We start from the raw sequence: 10,827 nt of genomic DNA on the forward strand, positions 1-10,827 counted from the left end.
CGGGCCTTTTTCTTTGCAGAGCTAAGAACCGCATTCTCTCTGTGTGCAGCCCTCTGAGGTTCGTGTGATGATCACCTGGACGATGTCTAAAAATGGGAAAGAAAAAAGGGGAAGAAAAAAAGGGAAGAAATCATTTGGACCAAGGTATCCCCCTTTAGGTTTTTCAAAATGTGGGGGTGCAAACATTATCATTGGGAAAAACTGTTTTCCTCCCTTTGCAATTGTGTTGTGCTCCTTTCCCCTTATAAAATGTTAGCTGTCAGGTTGCCTCACCTATGGCTTATCAAATCACTAAAGTTCTGTAAACAGAAGATGAATTCTTTTGTTAATAAAGGAATCTTGACCACTAACCACCCCTAACTGAGGGGTAGTGGGAGGCAGAGGAAGAGAGAGAGAGAGAATCTCAAACAGACTCCCACACCGAGCACAGAGCTTGACGCGGGGCTCGATCTAATGACCCTGAGATCATGACCTGAGCCAAAATCAAAAATCAGATGCTCAATAGACTGAGTCACCCAGGTGCCCCCCATCCCCACCTAATTTTAAAGTTCAGAATTTGGAGGTTTTGTGGTTTCAGAATAGAACAATACCCACATATAGTAATAAAAAATAAAAAAGAAGAAATGTCCTCAATCCTATGTCTTTTTAATTTAAAAAGATTGGTCTCACCAAGATGTTAGTCACGGACAAAATAGAACTGGCTACAGAGGGGGGAGGGAGGGAGCCAAGAGAGGAGACCAGGCCAGGATTCAGCCTTGAGGCAGTCGGGGCACAGCATGGGCACTGACCAGAAATGACATCATCAGGAGCTGGCAGAGGAAAGGAGACCCACAAAATCAAGGTGCTGAAGAGAAGGTTCAGGTTTAAAGACAAGCAAAACAGACACCCTCGAGCTTTCCAACACTCCTTCTTAACTCTACTCCCCTGGCTTCAGAGGATATCGGCCTCTTCTGCTTTTTTTCCTTGTCCATCCAGAATATTCCTTCTCTGTCTCCCATGCTTTTGCCCCCACTGCTAGTTCCTGAATTTCTGCCTTCTTCCTACTGCCTTCCCCACTCTTCACGCTCTGCCCAGATGATTCCATCTACCTACATGTTTTTTATTGGGGTAAAATATGCATAACGTAGAATTTTAACCATGTTTAAGCATACAGTTCTGTGTCGTTAAGTACTGGCCCACTGTTGTACAACTGTGGTCACTATCCTTTCCAGAACTTTTTCATCTTCCCAAACTGAAATGCTGTACCCATGGAAAGAGAACTCCTCCTCCCCTCGTCCCTTCCATCTACCTACATTCATATACTGTTTACTCTGTACTGTGTTGGGCACTATTCTAAGTGCTTTACATAACAATCCCAAGAGTGAGTACCAGAATTCCTGTTTTACTGATGAGGTGACCAAGGCAGGGAAAAGTTGAGTAAACCACCGAGGTTTTACAGCTGGTTAGTGGTTGTGGTAGAGCATACGATTGGGCCCAACAACTTCCTCCCTTTCCCACTGGGGCAATATGGCTCCCTGATCATTGCCATATGCTGTATCTCCCGTGGGAGGAGTGTACTTCCCCACTTCATTGACCCCAGGCTTGTCTGTGTGGTTGGCTTTGGCCAATAGAATGTGAATAGAAGAGCTGAGCGCCCCAGCTAGCGAAAGTTTTAGAGTCCTCATGTCTCTGCCATGGCGCTTTTCCCTCTGCACAAGGCTGGGATGAGGATTTCACCATAAGCCTGCGATCCGGAATAAGAAAGTGTGGAACAAAGCCAAAACCAAACTCACAACCTTCATGTATATCAGTGAGGACAGAGAAGTTTGCCGTAAGCCGTTAGATGTGGGGATCATTTGTTACTGCTGCACCACTGTGTGAGCACTGACCGCCAGTGATAAAGCTGGGATTTCAATCCAGGCATTCTGGCCCCAGCCCAAACCTCCCCACACAGGACCTGGGAGCTTAAGTTTTCATATTCCGCTCCCTACTGCTCCTACCACCTGGGTGACTACAGGCATCTCAAACTCAAAATATTTAAGAGAAAATCTCCATTACCCCGAGATTCTAAACCTCATATTCCGTATTCTGAATTCTCTATATTAGCTGGCGACACCACAACCTACCCATTCACGCATCCTGGAGACTGAGGACACATTGTTGATACTGCTTTGCAGCGCAGAGCCAATCAATTACCAGGTCTTGCTCATTTCACTTCCTGTGCAGGTTCTCCTCATTCCCACTGTGATCTTTGTCTCTCCAACGCCATTGTCTTTGTCCAGACTGTCAACATCTTTCACTTGAATGAAACCACCCAGGAGCTCTCCTTCCTTCTGATCTGAGACTCCACAAAGTCCATCCCCTAGAACAGTCACATGCACACACACACACACACACACACACAAAATCCAACTTTGATCACCCCAGATTTAAAATTGGTCAATGGCGTCCCATCATCTACAAAATAAAGTTCAAAACTCTTTGCTGGACTCCAAAATTCCCCTGCCCTCACCCCTGCCTACCTCTACCACTTTGTCTCACCACCCCGGCCACACAATTCTGTGCTCCAGCAACACCAAACCACTCACCCTTCTGCATACACACATGGGCCCCCCATGTGATTTCTCTCCTACATTCCTGGTTCATTCCCTCTCCAAGGACTTAGGCATCTAGGAGCACTTGAAGGGACTCCTGGAAAGGAACACAGAGCACATTTTAATGTACGAATATGACCCAACTAATTTTCAACATCAAGCAGCAACATTAATTTCTAAAACCAATAGAAAAAAAAAGTCTCTTTCAATGTGAGAAATTAAATTCCCCCAATAAACACAGTTAAGAACTCTGTTGTGGGGAGTCTCATGGAGAAACAAGAGGTGCACACGCACGTCCATCAAATGTTTTCTGGTTTCTCTGGAGCAGTCCCTGCGCTCCTCCCACGCCGCAGCACCGGCATCTGGTTGACCAGCGAACGGTAGCTAGAACAGGCCGCTCCTCAAATGCGTGAGAATCCTCTGCCTCATCTCGGGTGCCAAGCTGTACAAGAGAAGCAAGACCACCCACTGACGACTCCCCGATGTGAACCAGTGACGGTGACACAAAGGGGAGCTTGGTAGGAATCCAAACAGCCAAGAATTCCCATATAGTAACTTTTCAATAATGGGTTTCTCCATCCTTGAGAGGGCATCAAGGACAAGCAAGTGTGCGACTGCCCTTCAGAGAGAGGCAGAGAGGAAGCAAAGGGAATAGGGGATCCATTTCCCAGTAAAAGGGCTTCAGTGAGGCTCAGGGCTTCAGAAATCTACCTGCCTGGGCTGGGGCCCTGGGAAGGATGCATGCATTTCTGATAGCTACTCTAGTCTAAGAAAAGAATGGGTGTCAGGCAAGGATCCACGCATTCCTATCTGTAACCCTAAAGCACCCTAGTTGCAGTGACCAGGAGAGCTTGGGGTGGGTGGCTTTCTTTCCTTGCCTTGAAAGCTATATATTCTCCACCAGCTAATCCCTTATAGTTACCAGCACAGCAATCGCCAATCACATCAGCTCTTGGCCACCACGGCTCTGGGCTGTCCCCATGTTCCTTCTCTTCCTGGTTGTACCCTTTCAGTCCCCTTCGCTGTAAATCCTGAACAGACACCTTCAAAAATATCTTGACACCCTTCTCTACTGCCACATCCTCCCTAGGCCGCTCCTACCCTTTCATCTCTGTCTTCCCACCTGTGTTTCTTCCTTGACGGCTAGTGCCATAATTTATAATTCTTGTCTTTGTTGTTTGCATGTTCATTTGTGGTCTGATCTCCAAGCCAGAGGAGGGAAAGGGGTTGTGTTTCCCTGACTGCTTTCCTTCCAGATGCTAGCTTGATGCCCGGTACACAGTAAGTGCTCAAAAAATAATTATTGCACTGGATGTCCATCCATGTGCACGGAGCCATAGACGGATGGATGGAAGAGGGAATTGCTAACCTACGGGCATCGCCTAGCTTCCCATCTTGCAAGTGCCCATTGCTGGCCACACAGCCCACAATGTAGGGGAGGCTGTGGTCCAGAAGCTGGTTAAACTGGCTGGCTTGATGCCATCCAGGTCTCTTGAGTCCACCAGGTCCGCCATGCCACCCTGAAAGAGAGACACTGGCCACCCACCCTGTTTTTGTGGCCCAAGGAAATGATCTCTGATTCTGGCCAAAGGACCAAGATTCTCTGTCACTCACTCCCCCACACCTAGCCCCGAGTCCTGCCTGAATTCTAAAGGAACATCTCCCCTTTGACCTGCAGTTAGCACAAAAGCAGGATCACTGCCTGGCCCCTGATGACAGCAAGCTCAGAGGCACGCCTGATAAGAGCCTTGAGCAATTCACGCTGAATTTCTGAGGGTGATGTTTAATAGCTTGAAGGTGACATCAGGGTCGGGACTAATATCCGATTGAACAGAAAGAGACATGACCTAACTCGTCTCTCACCGTGGGCCTGGCTGCAAGAGCTTCTCTTTCTTTATTAATTTCCTAACCGGAGCTGCTGGCTCAGGACTCCAGCCTGTCCCCGGAGCTGGGGCCCATGGCTGGGCTTAACTCCAGCGTTATTGGGAAGGCAGCAGGCTCAGCTGGGTCTGTGGGCCCCCCTGAAGAGCTGTGCTCATCTGGGCCAGAGCCCCACGGTGGGATTTCTCCACCATCCTGCAGACTGACCACGCTTTGAGAAAATCCAGGAGGGCAAACTCCCCAGTCTCTACAGAGTCCCTTGTGGTGTAAAAGAAAACGTGCTGGAGACTTCCATCAAGCTGCAGGCTTCCCCGGTGGCTGAAAAGGATGGGTTTATTTGTGTTTTTAAAAGTGATTTAAAACCGGTTTTCCAGGAACACAAATCCTGTCTAAAGCACCCTGCACACCTGGCTAGAGAGCAGAGCGGGCCGCCTGCCTCTGGGACCTTGCTCCTTTCACATTGCTTTCCTTTCCTGCCCTCTGCATTGCTGGAGGAGGAATCCCTTCCTCCAACCCGCTTCCCTCCTCTGCACCCCCTCCCCCCACCACCACGGGCTGTAGAGACTAACATACTGAATTCAGCTCCCACACAGGCTCTGCTACTGCCTGGCTGTGTGACTTTCATGAAGTGGCTTCACTTCTCTGAGCCTCGTTTTCTCATCCCAGGGACCTGCAGAACTTGTCCTTGAAAACATCTGCTGAAAAGTGCTTCTATAGAGATGGTGTTTTGCTCACCGGTTGAAGGGAGGGTTGACTTCATTCATTCATTCATTCATTCATTCATTCCATGAAAACATTTCTTGAGTGCCAATTATGTGCGAAGTCCTGGGCATGGTGAGTGGAGATAGAGGCAGCCTGTCCCCAGGACGATGGGGTCCGGTCTACAGAGAACCTAGCACAGGGCCTGGTTCAGAGAGACCCCTCTGTCTCTTGTCTGTCTGTTCTGTCCCCCATCCTCTCTGTCTCTTCTCTCTCTCTCTCTCTCTCTCTCTCTCTCTCTCTCACACACACACACACACACACACACTATGTTCTAGACAGAGTTTTCTTCTTCTACAGGAAGGCTGCAACCCAGTGACAACAAAGTACAAAATAGAGAGAAGGAGGCCTGTGTCTTGGGCTCTGCTCTGCTCTCCTACTTGTTTGCCGTGTGACTTTAAGCAAGCCATTTACCCCGGGACCAATTTCCTGAGCATTCTAAGAGCCTGCTCTGCCTTCAGTTCAAAAGATGAACAGACACTTGGGGCAAAATGTTTTCAAAGCATGAAGCTGTCCAGATAAGAAGCCCTGCTGAGAAGCCCCAGGGGATAGTGATGGAGGTCAAGGATGTGGAGGATGCCGGCTCCATGTTCGCCTTGGATTTGCTGACCCAGCGCAAAGCCCTGTCCACTTCCACGCTGTGACTGCAAACATCCCCACCCCACCCCATCCAAGTGCACCCTGTGCTGGTGATCCAGCTATTGAAGCACCGCCCCCCCCCAGCCAATACACATACAGTCCCCACGGGAGGCCATCTTGAGGACTTGACCCAGTGGCCTGGCACCTGGAGAGGAGCAGCCTCTCAGTAGGTGTCCCCAGGAGAGAATCAGAAAGTGGATACCCAGGGCAGGGCTGGCCCGCATTCTTGGAAGTCTTTCAGTGGCTCTTGGTCCCAGAGCCCCCCCTCGCCAGCCACTCTCCCTTGGTTCTGTCCAGGCTCAGCATTGCCTCCCGGAACCCCCATGCCCTTCTCAGAATGCCCAACCTGCGAAAGATGTGTCGAGCAGCAAAAACCAAGTACTACTCCCCTGAAGGCCGCCCCCACAGGCCGGCAAGTCCCCCCCAGAAGGGGAGACCAAGGGCTAAAGGCTGCGTTTCTTCCGAGAGAGGGTGGGGAGGCCCAGCCCCCTTCAAATGCTTTCTCGTCAGCGGCCACTACCCTGTAAATGTTTTCCTCACCCACCTCTTCCCTGAAAGACCTGAGGAGAAACTCTTCCAGGGCGTGGAGGAGGGGGGCCCAGAGGACTGCTGGGAGGCTGGGGGACCCCTCGGCCCGGACCGAGCTCTTTCTGCTCAAGAATTTGTGGCCCTTCTGGGGGATACAGCGCCTTCATCCCCCAAATCCCCTCTGCACGTCCCCTGACGGATCTCTGTGGAGCAGATGCCAGGGGCAGCGAGGAGGACACAATGCCCCTCTTTGTTGGGGGGATCTGGGCCGGCAGTCAGGGGAGGAAATTAGACAGCGCTCCTGACAGCAGGCTCTGTCTGGGGTGTCTGTGAAATATGGGTCAGAGGGGCTCCTTCCCGAGACCCGTTCCTGGTTGCCGACCATCCCCACCCCCACTTTGGGCAGAGAGGACACCGCCTGTTTGGAGAGAAATGATATATGACACCCGGCTTCCTTCCCTCCTCCCCTGAGGGGCTTAAGGGAACTCCGAGGGCTCCAGGGAGCTCACTTCTGGTCTTGGGAGGTGTGGATGAACGCGCGTGTGCGCACACAAACATGGTGTGTGTGTGTACGTGTGTACGGGTGCGTGAGTGTGTACACTATGTGTATGGGTTCTCTGTGTGTGAATGTGTGTCTGTTCACTCCACAGCCATCAGAAAGAGTTCAAAATGCTGCCTCCCCCGCCCCCCACCAAAACCAAATGAAACCAGCACAAGGGACTTCAGGACCGAGGGCCTCAACAGACTTATTTAGAGAATCGTGCTCTGAGGAGAGGGGAGGCCGCTTACGGAGCGCAGGCCCTCGGACCGCATCCTCCCAGTGGCCACCTCACACAGAGGAGCTGTTTTCAGGATGAGCATGGCTCCCGCCTCACTGAGGCTCTGGGGAGCCTCCTAATCCAGCCACAACCTCCAGAGCCTCCAGTGGCCCCTGAGCCATTTGTCTTCGAGGGAGGAAATGGCAGGATGTTCCCACCCATCCACCTCCTTTGTGGCCGGCCAGGCCTCCACATCTGGGCCGCAGCTGGCGGCGGAGCTGCCCTTCCAGGCCTGCTCTCTCCAAATGACAAAAAGACAGAGAGCTGTCAGCGGAAAGCGCCCAACCCCTTGGCCCACTGGGAGCCATAAAAGATGGGCCTCAGTTTCCTTGACTGTAAACTAAGACCAAGAGTAAGGGCAGCCCTGCCTTCTGAAAGGTCTGTTGGGAGAAGTGACGACTCTAGAGTGTAGAGGCATTTGGTAAACTTTAAAGGGCTGTCCGAAGGTTCGTGACTCGTATGCATCCAACAAATGTCCTCCAGGCCTGCATTACCAGTGACCCTTGGGATAGGCACTATGACAGAGGAGGGAAAAGAGCATTTTTTACATCAGAACCAATGAAGTCCCTTCACGGTCACTGTCTGTTAAGGCGGGTGGGTGATTATGGCCATTATGCAGATGAGGAAACCAAGTTCTAAGAGTTGGAGCCACTTAACCCAAGGTAACACAGCTATACTGTGTGGGAAGTGATGGCACCTTGCCTTATGCCCCTTTGGGCTGCTGTGTGGGACTCACAGAAGTCAACTCTAGTGAGCCAGGTTGGTGGATGAAACTGGGCATGGCCTGAGGTGGAAAATGGAACTGGCATGAGGTCACACACAGGGGAACCCTGGGCTCAAGTTAATTATTTTCATGTCCCGATCAGTTTCGGAGACTTATTACTTACCTTCCTCTTCCCCTGTCTGTGAGGAGGTAGGTCTTTAGAGGAAGATTCCATGGTTGGCCTGTTCTACCATTCTGCCCTGAAGGAGCCTGGAGCCTCACCCAGGAAGGAATCTCGCCCAGGAAGACTCCAGAAGGCTAAGTGACACAGGGTAGGTGTTCTATGATACAGCGGAAAGAATCTGGCCTTTAGAATCAAACTGATCTGGTCTGAGTCCTGGCTTACCTCTTCCTAGTGTGGGAGTTTAGCCAAGCCATGGTTTCTCTGAGCCTCAGTTTCCCCTGAAGTGAGACTCATCCTTGTCTCTGAAGGGCTGGGAAGGTTAAATGAGCTAACATGTACGAAAGAGCCCAGCCCGGAGCCTGGGGCTCGTCAGGACTTAGGAAGAGCAGATTGCCCTTCTCTTCCCCCAGAGAAGTGATGTAGGACATACAAGACTAGTGAGTCCAGGAGAGGAGACAGGTGAAAAGTGAGACCCTGTCAGTTCTGGCAACTGGGGAGGGAGGGCCTGAGAAAGAGAGTAAAGCTTCAGGGAGACAGGTCGAGAAAAGAGGGCGGAAAAGACTTCTGACACCCAGCTTCGGGCCACCGGCAGAAGCAGAGAGCGCAGCTTCCTCCCCATTGAAGGAAGGCTATGAACAAACCTGCCAAGCAACAGAGACAAGATCGCAGAGACCACCTCATCCAGCTCCTTTGACCCACAGAGAAACTGAGGCCCACAGAGAAGGAGCTAGTTCAGGGTCATACAAGGCACTTATAACAGATTCCTGACTCCCTCCAGGACACAGTTCACCTCCCAGGAGGCCTGGGTGTGGCCTGGGGAGATGACCTGCTCCCATCAGTTGGAGGTCAGGAGAGGGAGAGCTGGACCAGAGACAGCAGCCAAAGCCTGGGCTCCTCCAGCTTCAGTCCAGGACCCAATGTCCTCTCGACAGGTCAGATCTGCCAGCAGAAGCCAGCTGGCCAGCCCTGGAGGTCCCTATCTGTCTAGACTGCTTGTTGGCCCATCCCACCAAGAAACTCCACTCAAGGGGGCCGGGACGGGCAAGATGGCCTCGGAGGTACCCGACAGCTCCGGAAGTCTGCACACAGAGTCTCTGGAAGACTGAGAGGTGTTGTCTCTGCAGAAAAGCCGTCGGACATTTCCATGTGACGGTGACACAAACCATTCCTTCCTCCATAATCACCCTTCCTGCAGCACTGGCCCAGGGCAGACAGCCTGCCGTGCATGGGCTTTATTTTCAAATCCCTCTTGCTCTTTCTTTTCTCCTTTTTTTTTTTTTTTTTTTTTTTTAATATCCCTGCAAATGCCTGAACGCCCAGGCAGAGGAAAGCACTCAGATCTGTCCTTGAGTGTGCTGGTGGTGATGTGATGGCTCAGACGGGACCCTCCGAGCTCTGTGGCAGGAACAAACTCCCTGCTGATGTCATTTAAAAGAATAACCCCCCAATTTTCTCATCTCCCTTCGCTGGATACACCTTATCAAATGACAGAAGAAGCCAATGTTTGGTTAAATGGTTCAGAGGTTAATACTCAACAGATGGGAGATTTTTTTTTTTTCCTTCCTTCCCTGCCTCCCCCACCCCACCCCCCCAGCCCCCCCCCACTCCAGGAGATCTTGTCTGCTGCCCTTGCTGGATATATGAGGTTAGGGGACCCAAGGGCAATCTTCCCATCATGCCCTTCGAGGGAGCCCAAGTCCCCTCCAGCTGCCATTGGCCCTCACGGATGTCTCGGGATGTGTCCACAGCCTCCATTGGGATCTCACTGCCAGCCAGGCAGGACTGTCTACAGGGCAAGATACCTTCATGGGGCACAGGCAGCAAACAAACACTGTTCTCCTGGTTTAGAAAATACTTTGTCCAGTGTAGGTACAAGCAGGAAGGGAGAACACTTACCTTCTGCACGTGGTTGGGTCACAAGCCTGCTGGGGTACAGTCAGCAACCCTCAGGCCCTCTGTGCACCCAGCACTCCTTCTAAAGAAAAAGAGACTTTTCTTCCCAGCTTCCCTGAAGCAGCGGGAGGATAAAAGAGCCCCCTCACCCCCTGTTCGGGGCCACATTCTCGCAGAAGCAGACCCTGGAACAAGTCTTCAAGGGCACATGGTTTATTGGGGGGAGGAAATGTCAGGGAAGGAAAAGAGGTCAGTGAAGGGAGTCTCATAGCTGGTTGCCTGCACTGGGCAATCAGGACATGGGGAGCTAGGAGACACACAGTGCTGTCCAGTGTGGTCCCGTTGGCTGCGTGGTAACTCCTGGGTGTTTAACCGTGCCTAAGTCTGCATCAGGATGCACTCACTGTGTGTTGGGGGACTGGGTGGCTCAGTTGGGTAAGCATCTGCCTTCAGCTTGGGTCATGGTCCCAGGGTCCTGGGGTCGAGCCACGCATTGGGCTCCCTGCTCAGTGGGAAGCCTGCTTCTCCCTCTCCCACTCCCTTGCTGCTTGTGTTCCTTCTCTTCGCTGTGTCTCTCTCTGTCAAATAAATAAATAAAATCTAAAAAAAAAAAAAAACTGTGTGAAATACACACTTATTCAAAGATTTAATATGAAAACAGGAACAAGGATTTAATATGAAAACAAGGAAAAAAGATTTAATATGAAAACAATACCTAATATATCACTGAGTCGTCTGTTTTACTGTTTGCACATCAAAATGATAATATTTTAGATATATTGGGTTCAATAAAATATATTATGAAAGTTAATTTTACCACTTCAGCTTTGCCTTTTTTTTAACATGACT

At 50.9% G+C, this 10,827-nt stretch overlaps 1 long non-coding RNA gene across 2 annotated transcripts; it reads right to left on the bottom strand.

Moving 5' to 3' along the window:
• Position 1: 1 nt before the first annotated feature.
• Positions 2-8,184, bottom strand: LOC125087767 (uncharacterized). 2 transcript variants are annotated; one of them, XR_007123513.1, is made up of 4 exons: positions 8,086-8,184; positions 2,868-3,015; positions 2,568-2,670; positions 2-86 (listed from the first exon to the last, which is right to left on the bottom strand). It is a non-coding gene; the product is annotated as an uncharacterized LOC125087767 (long non-coding RNA). The 2 variants fall into 2 exon arrangements; XR_007123512.1 differs by lacking the exon at positions 2,868-3,015.
• Positions 8,185-10,827: the final 2,643 nt, after the last annotated feature.

This window comes from Lutra lutra, chromosome 16 (assembly GCF_902655055.1).
Source record: "Lutra lutra chromosome 16, mLutLut1.2, whole genome shotgun sequence".
NCBI classification, from domain to species: domain Eukaryota; kingdom Metazoa; phylum Chordata; class Mammalia; order Carnivora; family Mustelidae; genus Lutra; species Lutra lutra.